Source organism: Elgaria multicarinata, chromosome 8 (assembly GCF_023053635.1).
Source record: "Elgaria multicarinata webbii isolate HBS135686 ecotype San Diego chromosome 8, rElgMul1.1.pri, whole genome shotgun sequence".
NCBI lineage: Eukaryota > Metazoa > Chordata > Lepidosauria > Squamata > Anguidae > Elgaria > Elgaria multicarinata.
In genome coordinates this window covers 28,906,069-28,922,965 of record NC_086178.1, presented here as the reverse complement: position 1 = coordinate 28,922,965, position 16,897 = coordinate 28,906,069, and the positions used below count along the sequence as shown (strand labels likewise).

The 16,897-nt window shown below is 38.7% G+C and overlaps 1 protein-coding gene across 3 annotated transcripts in view; it reads left to right on the top strand.

The window, feature by feature from the left end:
• Window positions 1–16,897, top strand: part of RSRC1 (arginine and serine rich coiled-coil 1) — a 228,639-nt gene that overhangs the window by 81,071 nt on the left and 130,671 nt on the right. The window lies entirely within an intron of this gene.

Genomic DNA, 16,897 nt, shown 5'->3' with positions numbered 1-16,897 from the left:
CTAAGAATCTCTATTGGAAGAAAATGGTGTTACTGCTTTGTTCAGATCACTTGGGATTGGGTGTGAAGTCTCTAGGGACAGGGACATTTATCAGGATTTCTCTGCTAGCTAAAGGCTGCAGCTACCAAAGTTACACCAGCATTTGCACACCAGACCAGACAAAAATTAGATTTTAGAAAGCAGGATGTAAGAATGGGGTACTGTTTGCCAATCTGTATAGTATCCTTACAGGACTGGTAGCTCTTCTATGATTCTGTATGTGTGGAATTCAATGCCTGATGAATCTGGCAAATGGAAGAGAATCCAGAAAATTCTCTGTTTTTAATATTAAAACACCCACACAAATACATTTCTAGCTTTTGTGATTGCAGATAGATAATAGATATACTGTTGTTCATGTTCTTTAGTAACATTCCACTTGTGGATCCTGGAGATAGGTGGTAGGTGAAGAGGACAGAAGGAAGTGATCTCTAGGCCAAACTTTGTTCCAGGAAGGTCTCTGATCAACTGTTCTGCTCTGGTGCCTGATTTCTAATTGTCCTTGGATAAGAAATGCTCTAAAGGTGATCACCATTCATCTATCCTCTTCTGGCAGGCTGCAAATGTCTCACTCCTTAATATATCTACTGCTAATTAAATTGAATAGCGGAAGAGGCTGATGTTGAGACATGCAGTAGCCTCCTTGCCCTGCAGGGGGCATTTTTTGAAAGGGTCTGATAAGGCTCACATGCCCTATGTTTGAGAGTCCAGTTAAAAAGCTAAGTAGAAATACTGTTGCCTGGGTAAAAGTGTTTCATCCAATGTTTCAAATAAAATTGAAGATACATTGAATAAGATTTGAATTTGAATTGAAATCTTGAGGGGAAAAATCTAGGCAAAATCAAAGGAGCATAAAGCAAACTGCTGATGATAAAGTACAAATTGAACTTGTACTTTATAATCAGCAGTTGCAGGGAATTCTGAGGGAAACAAAAGCATGCACTAGGGGCAGAAAAAGAAGAAAAATGTTGGTATATCCCTATAATGTATTTATCATATTAGTATGAAATTAATATTTTTAATTTCATAATAAATGTTTCTATTGATACAATTGAAAAACTAGGTTGCTTTTTTCCCCAACCCTACCTGGTGATGCCAGGGATGGAACCTTCTGCATGCAAAACATGTGTTGCAACACTGAGCTGTAGCCCCTTTCATTTTTAACACTCTTTAGCCATCCTGTAATCTTTAGGTTAAGGGTGGTTAAAAGGGTTTAAGATAAGTCAGTGTGTTCCTCCCCTCCCCCATTTCATAAAGAATAAGTCCTAATATTACCTTTGTTGAGCCCATTTTATAGATCATAGTTGAGATTACAAGACACTTCTAGTTGCCTAAGAAATGACCCCAACCCTATTGAAACAAAGAGTGAATGAACAACTGATGTTCAGTTGCAGTTACTATTTTATTTGGAGCGTGATGATCTTTTACACCAAATTAAAACTTTTCAGATTTCTGAAAACAAGCTAACTTTTATTGAGTCATATGAGGAAAGCATTTCAAAACATACCAGAAGGATCCAGTTTGAAGCCGGGAAATCTGGCCCTTTTTTGGCTCACTGGATTTCCATGGCACCCCTGACTCAGCTTGCATTTGCAAACCAAGCCAAGGCAGGGGTTTCTTCCCAAAATTTGGATGGCTTTTCAGTCTTTTTTTTTTTTAATCTTTAAAGAAGGGTTGCTTTTTACACAGGTTAAAAAAAACACCTTGAAAGTTGCAAACTGGCCCAACGCATTGCAGATTGAGTCAGACCAGCTCCTGCGTGGGTTGGGGTTGAGCTGATTAAAGCTTGGCAAACTTCACCACCCAGACGGTTTCCTCCGACATCCCGATCTACAGATTGTCATTGAAAATTGATGGTTCAGGAGGACATTCTGTAGGGGTAACAAAACTGAGGCTAGAAAACCTGAACTCATCTCCGAGATTACTTGTTGCGCTTATATGGAATTTATGAGAAGTCAACAACATCTCCGTGATTATTATATTCATTTATTTATTATTTATTTATTTATTACATTTTTATACTGCCCAATAGCCGAAGCTCTCTGGGTGGTTCACAAAAATTAAAACCACAATAAAACAACCAACAGGTTAAAAGCACAATTACAAAATACAGTATAAAAAGCATTTCTAATATTTATATTGGGCTAGATCTACAGATGATCGAACAGATCTCTGCTTATACAATAAGGCTTTCCTGGGCCGTGCCCTGCTGCAGTTCCCTATCAAGCCGAGGTACAAAATGGGGCACCAAGGCTTCAGAGGGATAGGGTACCCCAAAGGGTTTGACTCTTGCAAGTCTTCTCTGAATCCAAGTCATTATCTAATATATAAGCTTTCTGAGAAAACTTGTCATTTGAGATTTATCTGATTTATTGATTGTATTTTAACATATTTCCTACATAAATGACAGTCAAGTAGTATTTTGTGACTATAATATACACAAACAGTGACACCGATAGCAAAAAAAGTAAGTTAAACAAGAATAATAGCATATCTAATCACAATAACTGTTCACCACACTATTGATTTTCTTAAAAAGTTTTGACACTTCTGATTCAAATATACTTGTTAATATAAGCTGACCATGTGTCTAAATAAGCATCTATACAAAATTGATGACTGTAAGAAATGCATTCAAATGCAGCAAGAGCAGTAAGATCTCCACTCCACTGAATAATAGGTGGTGGGTATTTATCCTTCCAGTAGCTCTCAAAGTCCATTTTTTGTGTTCTGTTATAATTACAAATATATTTTTAAAAACACACACACGGACATAAATATTCTGCCAATAACCAGAAAAGTAATGCAATCTTTTTAATAGTTCAGTAAGGATAATGTAGCAGTCCTTAATAGTTTTATTTCATTTAAAGTTTAACTATTTCTAAAGTTACTTTACATTTAATGAACAACAGATCATTTTATGTTTTCTGTGTTAGTGGCGCTTATGGGACTGTAATTTATTTGAAATTAAAACATAGGAATGATTTTCTCCTTCAAATATTTTGTTGCTTTATGAGGCAGCTTAATGAAGAGGAAAAGTTTTCTAGAAGTGTTTGTTTAATATGATTCTTAAACCCACCCACCCCCCACACATCTAATTCATCCTTGTGTGCCAAATGGTTTTAAAACAACAGACTGAGGACCTGAAGGAATAGAGGAAATGAATGGACACCAATGTGTCCAAATATCTCATTTTGCCTAAAAGCAAGTGCCGGCAGATAAATGCCCATAAAGGGATTTTTTTTCTTAAGCCCCGTGGATTTTTTTTTTGCAAGTTTTTTGTGTGAGTTAGAAATGAAAACCATTCATCTAGTGCCCCAAAGAACGGCCTTATTGAATGGAATAACAGTGTAATGTACCATTGAAGGCAGGATTGAAAGTGATTATCTTGTTAACTCTTGACAGTTACCGCCAGCTTGAAATAGAACTGGCAGGCTTGATTTGCAAATGAATTACAGCTTTTTCATTTTGTGCCAGGATCATCTTTTTATATTCTGATATGACAGATGCTGTGTTCCCTGCTTTTGTTTCTCTTCAGTTTTATACTTGCAAATAAAAAACAAAAGATTATGATAGTAATTTTATTTGCATCTTTTCTCTAGGAGTTTATTCTTTGTGGAGAAGTTTTTAATCTTATATTTCCAAACGTTTGTTTAAGAATACTTATTGTTACTAGCAGAATGAAATTCCATTAATTTTAAGTACGGTAGTAATTAGGTGAATGTAACATATTTATACGCTTTTTGAAAATAGAAAATCAATTAGTCCTTTGCCCTTATAATGTCAGCTTTAAATGTAATCCATTGATGCTAGTGCATGCTACTTGTATCTAATGGTAGCTAAAGAAAATACCACATTTTTCTAACATTTTACAAGAATTTTGGCAATGAATAGCCCATATTTTTGCCTAATTCTCAGCTCTTTATATCCCCTTGTCTCTGAATACAGACCATAAGTTGTCAGATAAAATAATTGCCAGGAACTTTTTACATGTACCTAATTAATAGTTAATGCACTGTTCCAATTCATTGAGTTGTGTTAGTCATTTTAATATAGTAAAGTGTTAAAACATATATTACGTGCAATGAAGTTGTCTCTTTTTATAACTAATTTTCTCTTGGTATTTTGAGGCATATTTAAATAATGACTCTGACAGACTTTGTAAACTTTTCCTTCAACCATTTCATTTTTATCTCTAATTTCTCACATAACATCAGTCTTTAAGCAGGTGAGAAGCTAATGAAGTTTTTGTTTTTTAAACTTTTACTTTTGTCACATGGAAGTTAGAAGATCATTTAATAAAATCCAAGTTGTGTTAAAAACATGGTAACTGGTTTTGATGGATACGTGGAATGTAGTGGATATTCTGTGCTTTAGAAAGGGCCCTAATAACATTAATGATATACTTGGAAATGAGGTGGAGAAATGTGAATGTGAAAGCATAACCTCATGAGTGTTCACAGTGTGCAAGGTCTGTGAGCTGTAACTACAGGTTGTTGACTACTTAAAAACCCCAAGGCTGAATTTCGTACCTTTTACACAGAATCTGGATTGGCTGTAGTGAATACCAGACATAAGATTTGAAGCAAGTGAGACTTTTCTTGGTTTATTTATTTATTTATTGCATTTTTATACCTCCCAATAGCCGAAGCTCTCTGGGCAGTTTACAAATATTAAAACCATAGAAACCATTCAAAATATAAAAGGAACTGTATAAAATACAATGTAAAAATACAGCCAGGATAAAATCAAGCAGCAATGCAGAAATTAATACCGATTTAAAATACAAATTTAAAACAGCAAAGTTAAAATTAATTTGATAGACTGTTAAAATGCTTGAGAAAATAAAAAGGTCTTCACCTGACATCTAAAAGAGTATAGTGTATGTGCCAGGTGAACCTCTTTAGGGAGCTCATTCCACAGTTGTGGTGTCATAGCAGAGAAGGCCCTCCTCCTGGTAGCCATTTGCCTCACTGCCTTTGGCAGGGGCTCACGAAGAAGGACCCCTGAAGATGATTTCCGGGCAGGTACATATGGGAGGAGGCGTTCCTTCAGATAGCCTGGCCCCAAGCCGTTTAGGGCTTTGAATGTTAATACCAGCACTTTGAATTGGGCCCGGACCTGGACTGGCAGCCAATGAAGCTAGAAAAGGACTGGCGTGATGTGGTCTCATTGGCCAGTCCCCGTTAGTGAACGTGCTGCCCTGTTTTGTACCAGCTGAAGTTTCCGGACCGTTTTCAAAGGCAGCCCCATGTATAACGCATAGCAGTAATCCAGATGACAGGTTCTCAGAGCGTGGATAACTGTAGCTAGGCTATCTCTGTCCAGATAAGGGTGCAGTTAGTATATCAGCCTAAGCTGATAAAAGGTGCTCTTTGCCACTGAGTTCACCTGTGCCTCAAGTGACAATTCTGGATCCAAGAGCACTCCCACACTACGAACCTGATCCTTTAGGGGGAGTGCAACTCTCTCCAGAACAGGGTGAACATCACCTAGCTGGACAGACAAACCACCCGCTAACAGTACCTCTGTTTTGTCTGGATTGAGTCTCAGTTTATTAGTTTATTTATCAGTCCATTACCATGCTCAGGCTCTGATTCAGAACATCCACTGCCTCACTTGGATTTGATGAAAAGGAAAGGTAGAGCTGGGTGTCATCCGCATATTGGTGACACCTTAACCCACATCTCCAGATAACCTCTCCCAGCGGTTGCATGTGAATGTTGGGGATAAAATAGAGCCCTGTGGAACCCCATGGCTTAGGAGCCACGGCACAGAGCAATAATCCCCCAGCACCACCTTCTGGAATTGGCCATCCAAGTAGGAGCGGAACCACTGCAACACAGTACCTCCAACTCCCAGCTCAGACAACCTATCCAGAAGGATACCATGGTCGATGGTATCGAAGGCCGCTGAGAGGTCCAATAGAATCAACAGGGTTGCACTCCCCCTGTCCCTCTCCCAGCAAAGGTCATCCCACAGGGCGACCAAGGCAGTTTCCGTTCCAAAACCAGGCCTGAAGCCTGATTGAAATGTGTCTAGATAATCCTTTTCATTCAAGAGTGCCTGGAGTTGTCCTACAACCACCCGCTGAAGCACCTTGCCCAGGAAGGGGATGTTAGCCACCGCCCTGTAATTGTTAACATCCTCCGGGTCCAGGTTAGGCTTTTTCAGGAGTGGTCTGATTACTGCCTCTTTTAAAGAGGCCGGCACCACTCCCTCTCTCAGGAAGGCATTTACAACCTCCTGGCCCAGGCCCATGAATCACCTGAAAAAGCTCCATTGGATGACACTGAGAAGATGCAATGCTGGTGGGAAAGAACTGTCTCAAAGTAGGCTTGATAGTGAGCTCTAGGCTGTGTTCGATCAGACTCAGCATGAGTTTTCTTCCACCTGCGTTCTAGCCGTCTCCCCTCTTGCTTCATTGCCCTCAACTCAGGTGTATACCAAGGAGCTGGCCAGGCTCTGCTCAGAGGGAGAGGGCATTTGGGCGTGATTGTGTCAACCGCCCAAGTCATCTCTGCATTCCACAGAGCATTCGACAGGAGCACCAGCCATACCAGCAGGAAAATCCCCCAGAGCCTTCTGGAGTCCATTGGAGTCCATTAGCCTCTGGGGGCTTGTTTGTCCATAACATAAAGAAAAATGTAACACAAAATAGAGTCTTCAAGGGTATTAGCCAAAATGGTCAATAACTTCTTTTATAAATTTCTCCTTGGGATAGGTCTTTAACTTTGCTCTATGGATACTCATCAAAAACAAGCCAGACAATTGATCTTCAGTCATTGTCAAATGTAGCCATGTCTTCACCCTGTACAAAGTCCTAAAGAATTGTTCAGTTGTGCATTGTTGAAACTGGGAGGGAAAGTGCTGTAAGGGTGGCTATTTTAATTGCAGGGAACAGTTTTATGTCATCCAGTAATTCAGTAAGGGTCAGGTTGCATATGTCATACAATGATGGGTATGTTTCTTTAGTATGTTGTTTTGCCCACAATTCATACCAAGTAACAGATTCATTCCCAAAGTTTCCAAATTCGTAAAGTTCCAGAATGGAATTAACATGGGCTTTGAAGGTCTTGTTCTTCAGTGTGGTATATCTGAGAGGGATGTAGTTTCAACAAATTGTAAGCAGGCTGGGTTTCATCAATGAAATGAATCCTCACTGAGGTAATAAATGAATCCAGCGAAGGAATATAGTTGGACCACTGGTAGAGTTCTTCTGTGGATCTCATCTGCCAATTTCTTGCATTTTTCTATTATTGTGCTAAAAGTCTTCTCACTAGCTTCCCTCTGCTGTTGCATTATTCCTAGTAACTCTTGTATATGTGCTTTCATTTCCATGACATCTAACTTCACAGATTGCAAAGCCTGGATGATTGACTCTAGTATTGAAGAATATTTGCTTATGGCCATAAGACAAAAAATAAAAGTTGATGTCCATGATGCACAGACAGCTGGTGTGAAAGTTGTCTTGTCTTGGTGTTTCTTGATCCTGCTAATTGCTTGAGTTGCGAGACAATACTTGTGTAATTTTCTGCAAACACATGGATACTCTTGGATTTTGAGTCCACCATGTTTCACTTAGCATTGATATTTTGGGTATTAAATGTCATCTTCGGATGCTTTCAATGGATTTTTTTTATGATGGCTTTAATTGTGCCATGATCATCTACAGTAGTATTAAGTCCATGGGATAAACATTTAGGATTCTGGGTGCAGGGGTCAAGTGCCACCCCTGCAGACACCCATGCACAACCTTAATGAATGGTGGAATTCAAAAGCTCTTTTCTCAACAATATCCCAATAACTGTGATATTTGCCAGTTATTGTCCAGTCCCAAGCTTATATTTTTAAGGATGGTTCTTGGAAACACCATGCCTCTATAGCTGCAGAAGAATTTGGATTCCAATGATTTCTTGGAGCACTGGTTTTGATTCCAATTTTTTTGCAGGGAAAAACTGTACTTTTCAAGGGTGTTGAATGATCTGCTGCTGCCCTTCGTTCCTGGCTGGAGGTTTCCCATCCCTGCATTTGAGAATTTTGCATTCAGACTGGAAAAGGTTGTGGGTGACCAATATAAAAAAATCATTGGCTTCTTTGGGTTTCCGTGTTAAGGAGAACTGAATGGAGGTAGTAAGCCAGGTAAAGAATTTCCATAAACATTTTGAGTAAGTGGTACTTTATTTGTTCTAGGCTGCTCTTGTGCTTGTCATAGTGATCCATAGTGACTGAAGTTTATTCTTTGTAAATGGTTTAGTATATGAAAGTATGGTTCTCTATAGTTCTGTTTGTTACAGGAATCATAATGTAGGAGCACATGATTATAATATGGTCACTCTGTATTCTTTACATTGAGTTCAAAAGTAAGATTTGCCAACTCATTACAAGTGGATGCTGCTGTGAAAGTGGATGCTGCTGAATTTTTTTCGTGTTCACAGGGAATTGAGAGAGGTCTCTTAGACTTCCAGAGTTGATGCTCCTATGGTACAAGTGACCATAAATGATGTTTTACTTCAACAAGCACCCTTTGTCATTAGCATGTTTGAAGCCATACTAATTGAGAAGTGGTATATTGCTAGGACCTTTTCTTCATAGAGATGCTTCTTACAGATTCAGACAATATTTGGACCTATCAGTTTCCTTTGTATGATACTTGCTGCCAGCACAACCTACAACACATGGAACTCTCCAAGTGTGAGCTTGTTTGTGAGAAGCAGCAGTCCTAAGAGAAGCAGCTGTCTAGTTTTTGCTCTATTTGTTTGTTTTTCATTCCGGAAAAGGCAGAATGAATGTCACACTTCTTGATAATTTGCGGGGTGTGTGTGTCACTTACTTTGCCCAAGTTAAGGCACAAGACCTTTGAGTTCTTAACCTTGTATTTCTTATCGTTCAAAGTTTTGTTTGCTAGTCAATGTCAGTGAAGTAGCAATCTTGATCTCTGACCCTCTTTAAGACAAAAATTATAAAAGGAGAAGGTGCTCTTTGTTGGACTGGATTTTCAATATAACACAATTTCCATCAACAAAGACATTATATTGAAGTCTATCTTTCCTGTTTTAAAACTGGAGTCAGAGCCAAATTGTTCTTTTTACTGTGTAGTCATCAGATGTGCTATCCTATTCTATCTAGATCAGTATGGCTTTTGAAAGTATGTTACTTGTTTCTTTATCATCCTTGTTAAATTCCTGTCTTTTCATTTAGGATGGCTTCCTTCCAATGTTATTTCTTTCACTTTTGCACCAAGCATGCTAATTCATCCAGCTCTCATTTGGTTAGTGCTGCTGTCAGCTTATATCTGTTGCAATTTAAATTAAATAAGATCATTGCTCCTCAACTCTGACCTGTGTTTAGAGATGTGAAGGCATGGGAAAAAAATGGGAAAATTAGGGGGGGAACTGTTTTTTTCCAAAGACTTTTTTGTGTCCCCCCCCCAATTGAAAAAATTGAAAACATGAAGAAAAATGGATTATGGAATGTTTTATTTTAGCGTAATGAATAAAATGTTTAAGACAAGGTGTTCATATATTAACATCTCCAAATGATTTCTAAAAACTATGTACAGTATCAGATTATTACAATTTCTGTACACCGAGGACAAGCAAGTCCGAGGTTGCAAACAGAGACTACAACTCTCAAAATGCAAGAGCAAGATACATTTCTGCCTCTAGGGGGCACTGCCATTGAAGCAGAGACTGAAACTGATAGTGATAGCTTATAGCTCAGAAAATGAGTCTGGTTAAATTTCATCCGTATACATTGAATCTTGGTCCCCCTTTTTCTCAGTTCTTTTTATGGGAATGGGTGCTTTCTGTCTGCTTGACACTTTGGAGGACTAGTAGAGGCATAAATAATTTTCTTTGTTACTAATGTTGATGGTTTCCTCTCTTGTTGTTTTTAATTGTTTTTTGCCTGTTCCTCATAAACTGGTAAAACCAAAGAGGTTCCTTACAGTTCAGATGTTCCTTACAATTCAGGAGCTTGTAGCTCCATTTGTTATCAAAAAAAGTTAAAAAAGTAAAAAGTAAATTCAATTTGTAATAATTGTTTGAATAGACTGTACTTTTAATATACCAAATGTAATAATTTTATGCCAAACCAACTTGGACATAATTACTTTTTATGTTCCTAAAGTAACAAAGTGACTTTCAATCTGTTAAAAAGTGCTAATATTACATTTTTCAATTTTTCTAAAAAAATCCATTTTTTCCGAAATGCTACCAGAAAAAAAAAAATGTTTTTCCATGGCTTCAAAATATCTGGAAATTTTACATCTCTACCTGTGTTATGTCTTCCTTTGCTAGTGATTATTTCATAAATAAGAGCGGTAATTTACAAAGGTGTCTTTAATACTGAGTAAAGGCCTTCTTTGTTAGAAGATTCCCATTCATGTCTGTTGTTTGGTTTTGTCTTGTGAACCATATTTAAATATGAAATATGACAGTTAGGTCCCCAAGGCAGTGTAGATTCCACACAAGTGGCTATGAAATGGGCAAAAATGCCAAAGGTTAAATGCCAAAGGTTAACTGCCTTAGCTTTACAATATGGTCTTCAATTTGGAAGACCATGGGCAGTATCCTATACTGTCACTGTACCTTCTCTAGCTCTGTTGCCACAGTGGAACTGACAGCTAGTGCAACAGGAACTAGTGGTTCCTGAAATTAGCAGAAATGCTCATTTTCAGAATGGGGCATGTCAGTGGAGTTTCCTTCTGGGAGCTGTGCTGACTTGCCTTGTTCTGGAATCAAGTATTGCCACTTGTTTCCGGTTGTTTCAGGAACCACTGTTGTGCTTGTGGTCTCTTCCACTAGCATATAGGCAGTGTAGGATACTGCCTGTGTGTTACCTGCAATATTTCAGAATATTTAACTACTGGTGACTCAAGACTCTTACTATAAAAGATATGGAAATATATATACACAAAATGATTCCTTTCTCTAAGAGAGTTTGATGGTATGACAGAGCATGTGGGAAGTCTTTCCAGACTGTCTGATTCCCCCTTCTAAAATATATTGGGACTCGAACCTGATTTTTAAAAGATCATAAGTCCCCAAAATATGTCCTTGTAGATTTCTTCCAAACTCCCAGTAATTTCAGTGTGTTTGAATTTCATTTGCTCCTGCTTAGTGATTCCAAAGTCTTGGTAGTGAAGAATCAGTATCACTGCCTTTTGTATTTGGAAAGGTACAAGGTTTCCACAGGCTGGATTCCAAATCCATTGTTGGTTGTCTGCTGGTTTGCCTGGGCAAACCAATAGATAGTTAGAGGTCAAGCATCCTCTCCTGATGTTGCCTGTGAGTCAACCTATCCTCTCTCAGCAGGAAGTTTCACAGCCTGGGAGCAGCCACCAAAAAGGCCCTCCCTTGCATTGCCACCAAATGCATACTGGAAAGAGGGCCTCTCCTAAAGATCTTAAAACCCAGACAGGCTCTTCTTTTGAAAACGTGGTTTTTCAAGTAGCCTGGTCCCAAGCCATATAGGTCTTTATAAGTCATAACCAGCACTTTGAATTGTGCCTGGAAGCAGTGAAACTGTTGCAACAAGGAGCAGCATGCTCCGTAGAACCAGCCTTAGTCAGCAATCTGGCCAGAGTATTCTGGATCGGCTGAAGTTTCCGAACAGTTTTCAAAGGCAGTAGATGTTGTTACAGTAGTCCAAGCAGGATGTAACTAAGTCATGTATGATATCCCTACATATGAGTACAGATGGTGCACTACTGTCTGCTGCACAAACACTGTTCTATACGGTGCTCAAACCTAGTCATCCAGGTTCAGGGCTGAATCCAAACTGAGAGCATGAGTCTTTAGGGGGAGTGTAACCTCATCCAGCACAAATTTGAGTCCCTTTTCCTTGATTTGCCTTTTGAATAACGAGGAGCTCCTCTGTATTGTCTGGATTAAGCTTCAGTTTGTTTGCCTTCAACATGTCTATCAGACACTGATTTAGAACTAGAACAGTTTCCTTGGATTTAGATGGAAAGGGGAGGAAGAATTGAGTGTCATCAGCATTCGGGTGGCACTGAACCTCAAAACTCTGGATAAATTCTCCCTGAGGTTTCATGTATATGTTAAATAGCATGAAGTACAAGATGGAACCCTGATGGACACCACAGATCAATGGCCATTACATCAAACAGGAATCCTCCTTCACCCCTCCAAGAAGGACTGGAACCACTGTAGAACAGAGCCTTCCATTCCCATCCCAACCAGGTGGTTTCGGAGGATCTTATGGTCAATGCTGCCAGGATGTCCTGCAGAACCAACAGGGACACACTCCCCCTATCCATTCCCTGACATAGATTGAAGGTGACCAAAGCAGTCTTTGTCCCATAACTGGATTTGAAGTGGGATTGAAATGGACGTGAAAATAGCTCTATTCCAGGAAGCCTTCCTTGACTGACCAGCCATGTTTTTTATTAGCACCCTGTTTTAAAAAAGAATAATTTTAATATGGTCTTTTATTCTTATCTTTTTATCATTTTATCTAATATTGTTCACTGCTCCAGAATCTGTTTAGATGTGAAGTGGTATATGAATGTTGTAAGTAAATAAATCTAGATATTATATTTGAATTATTTGTTAATTATGAGCTAGTGGAATTATTATTCTGTTACAGGCTGGACGTGATGAAAACTTAGTTGAGTGCAATGCTTGCTTATTTATACTGCCCATGGATTTTTGTGAGATAGCTCTTTGTTTTGGAAAGTAGTGAAAACATAGGATAGGTGTTAAGGAAAGGGAGAAGTGAATTATACATTTTATCAAGTATCAGAATGCATTAAGGCTGCAATCTACATCCAGGCAAAATCAATGGAATGCTCCTGTGCATTTTAATGGTACTGGATACCAATTGTATTTCATTTGCTAATAGTTTGAGAAACCAGACTAGGTGCTGTTGGGGGCATAGAACTATTTTTTTGTTTGTAAAGTACATATTTGTACCCAAGTTACATGATTATCATATAAATTAATGATGGCAAGTCTTTCTTCTTCTTCTTCCGTGTTTTAAAGCAATTATCTGTGAACATTAATAAATCTATTGTTCTTCCTGCTCTGTTACTTAGCCTGAATTGTAATCACTTTTAGTGCTTTCTGGTATTAAAAAGAATAATTTGCTACATAGAAGTCTTGCCACAGTTTATGCCTAGAAAAGCATTCTAAACAGTTGTGACAATACTTCCTGAGTTCCGCCTTTCCACATAATACATTAGTTTCAGAGTACAGTAATAATCATGTAATTATCTTGAGGATTAATACTGGGATCCAATGAGCAATTCAGGCTCTTGCAAGGAGCTTGGTGTAATTTTAGCTCCCCCCCCTTGAATAGCGCATACCCATGCACTATCACAAACTGCTTTTGAAGCTACCTTCATTTTCAAAAGTGGCTATTCATGTGACATTTGTAGTATTTTAGTTTTGTGGGTTTGGTGGAGAGTACTCACTGCGAGAGATGGCTTTGCAACACACCTGCCCTAAGGCCAAGACGCGGTTAGTGTCAAGGTAACTTTGAGAACCTTCTTTCTCGGACAACAGATTCCAACCAACAATTTAGCAGCTTGTGTGTGCTATACAGGTAGACTAACACAAACTAACCATTTCTAACTGGATCATAGAGAAAATCACACCTGATTAAGGAAAGAAAGGGACCTGCTACTTTAAATTGTTGTCCTTGCCTGCAGGTGTAACTAGGTTTTACTATATGTTACTGCACAATACATGAATTAAATCCACAGAGTTTGAAGGAAAGTTGCATTGAAAGTGGCAGGTACCACAAAGTTTATTTAGGACAACCTCAGCAGTGTCTGTTAGTCTCATAATGTTTGACTTATATATGTTCAGCTATAGCACTTCCTACTTTAGAACCTCGTGTTACACCAATATTACTCTCTGTGCTCCTTCAACTACAAATTGGATGAACAGACAGTGACACTTTTTCAATATTATTACATTAAACCAAGTGGATTTTGATTGATAACCTAATATTCAACTAATGCAAAACATCAATCATGGCAAGTATATTAATTATTTAATATTGCAGTCTAATTCAGAAATCGATGTGCTGCATGAGGGGAAGGGAAACGCACTGTTCCCAGAAGACTTAAGACAGGGAATGATTAAAAAAAAAAAGATCTGCTATACTCTCGTGTGTTAGCTCGATACTAATCTTTATTCATTTGCCAATAATCTCTTCCCATTTTCCACTTCAGGACCATTTTATCAGTTTTGAGATCTATAATTGAATTAAGTCTGCTTTCAGCACAGAGCAAAAAGAGTTGCACAAATATTGATGAAGTCATGACAGGGACAGCACAGGAGACAGACCACTAAAGAGGACAGATTTGATACCATTAGCTGGAAGCTCCCTGTATCAGTGACCTGGATCCTGCTTCCTAGCAATTAAGTTCATTAGGACCTTTGGCACCAAACAGTATAAATACAGGACTTGCATTCTCTTTTAATAATACATGGTGTAGTATAGTAAATTTTGATTATTATTGTAAATGTTTGATGAGCCCAACTTTCTCTGTGCTGTTTTTTTTAATTTAAACTCGACAAGAACGAATATCTGCTCCAGTGTTTAAACTTTTGATTCAGTGTTAAAATCTAAATCAAAAGCATTTCTGTAATATACTTATATGGAAGCTTCTAGAATGTATTTAAAGGACTATACAATTAATATTTGCAATAGCTGCTATATAATTAGTAATTTTATATATTCGGATTGTCTTAATTTTGTGAACCGCCCAGAGAGCTTCGGCTATTGGGTGGTATAGAAATGCAATAAATAAATAAATAAATAAATAAATAAAATAGTCCAGTACTGCAGTTTGCCTATTGTAATTTGACCAGGTGGCACTTTGTCAAAGCTTAGCCTCTTCATCCCTTCTGTTCTAAAGAAAACAAAATCCTTCAGTGCTGCCTCTATGGTAATGCAACCTTTATACAGGAATTTGTAAATCCACTTGATGCCAGTGCAGGTCATCTGACTCTGAAACTGGGATCGGATGATCAGCGAGGGAAGCAATGCAGCATGGGTTGTTTGCCCCTGTGTGTGCTAATCGCACGACAAGCATCGGTTGCTGTGTCATCTGAACCTGGTGTGCAGCATAGACAAAGTGACTTTTCACCCACCCTACAACTCATGGCTTGTAGAAGGGCTTGTAGGGTGGGTGAAAAGTCGTACGTCCGCCTCACATCCTTGGTTTATATGACACGGCAACCTGTGACAAGGTGTGGGTAATTAGGGTTATCCTAGTCACATGACTGACACTGAAGTCCTCTTCATGACTCTGAAGAGGATTTTAAGGTTCAGGCAGGTATTTATAGGGGACCGTGATCTTTCAGATAAGCTCAAGGGTAAGACCAGCACTTTAAATTGGGTCTGGAAATGGGTTGGGAGTTAGTGTAACTAATGACCCAATGACATAATATGATAGCAGTTAACAATCTTGCAGTTCTGTTTTGGACCAACTGCAGTGTCAAAGCCATTTTAAAAGGGAGCCCTATTTTCAATGCACCGTAATAATTTAAATGGATGGTCATGCACATGATAGCTCCTCTCATCATCTACCCATTAATGCTGCCTATCCATTAATCCCAAGTGCCTGCTCTAGCCATTTAAAGCTGGGAAAACCAGCAGGGGTAATCCCATGCTGCTCTTTCTGGATGGCATAACGAAGTGTTCTCATGGTTGCTCACTCCCACACATTCCTGCCAAATGTGTCTCTGGTTAAAGCAAGACATGCAAACGTTTCTCCCTAACTGATCTCAGAGGATCATAAAGGACCAGAGGGGAGATGGTCCTTTAAGAATCTTGGTCCTAACCTGTTTTAATGTTTTAAACGTTAATACCAGAACCTTGAATTGGGCCTAGAAATGGATCAATAGCTAGTGCAACTGGAGCAACCAGGGAATAAAATGCTTCAGATGACCAATCCCAAGGCAGAATGTTGCTGCAGTATTTTGCATTACTGCAGTTTCCAGATACTTTTCAATGGCAGTCCCACGTAGCGCTCGTTACAGTCTGGGCTTCTGGATGCGGCTTGCTCACAGTCCTCTCGACCTGTCTATGAACTGTACAGGGTTTGTTTCAGCCTAATTGAGCTTATGGATGTCACTACTATGCCCTGTGTTGCATATCTGAGTAGCCTGACCCCTCTCCCTACTCTTACTTAGTTGAAAGATTTGAAACCATTTTTCTGTGTTCCTATGTTTTCGTTTATCAGTGTTTGTTACTTAAATGGGTGTCTCGGTGAGGAGGATATCAACTTACATTGAGTTTTGCTTAAGGTGGCAATAAGTGTCTTGTCAATTTACTTACAGTGCCTTCCTATGCATGTTTAGACAGTAAAAAGTCCTAAAACTCCCAGCTTTCTCCAACCAATTTGGCTGGGGCATTCTGGGAATTGTAGGACTTAATTCTGTCTAAACATACATAGGATTGCATCTTTAATGTTTTAAGAACAATTGTGAGCCAGGGATGATGCACCTCCCCTGTTGGGGGCAAAAATCTTCTTGCAGTTTCTCAATGATGGCAAACAAGACAGTGTCTGGCTTTCTTGTCAATCTGTTTGAGGCACAGCTTATTGGTGAATTTTTAAAATAAAAAGTGTGTAATATTAAGGCTGTTCCACTAAACACATGGAAAATGTTTTCCCTTATCCATAACATACAGAAGATGGCTTTGATTAGTGGTGAGAGATACTCAGCGCATGGTCCGAGATTATACTTCACAATGCTATTCAGCCATGACATTGAAAATAGGCTCAACTCTTAAGCTTTGTTGGGCCCTGGCTTAAATGAAACTTCTACTTTTGTCAATGGCTGAAATAATTAATGCTTTCTATACGTGCTTTGGTATT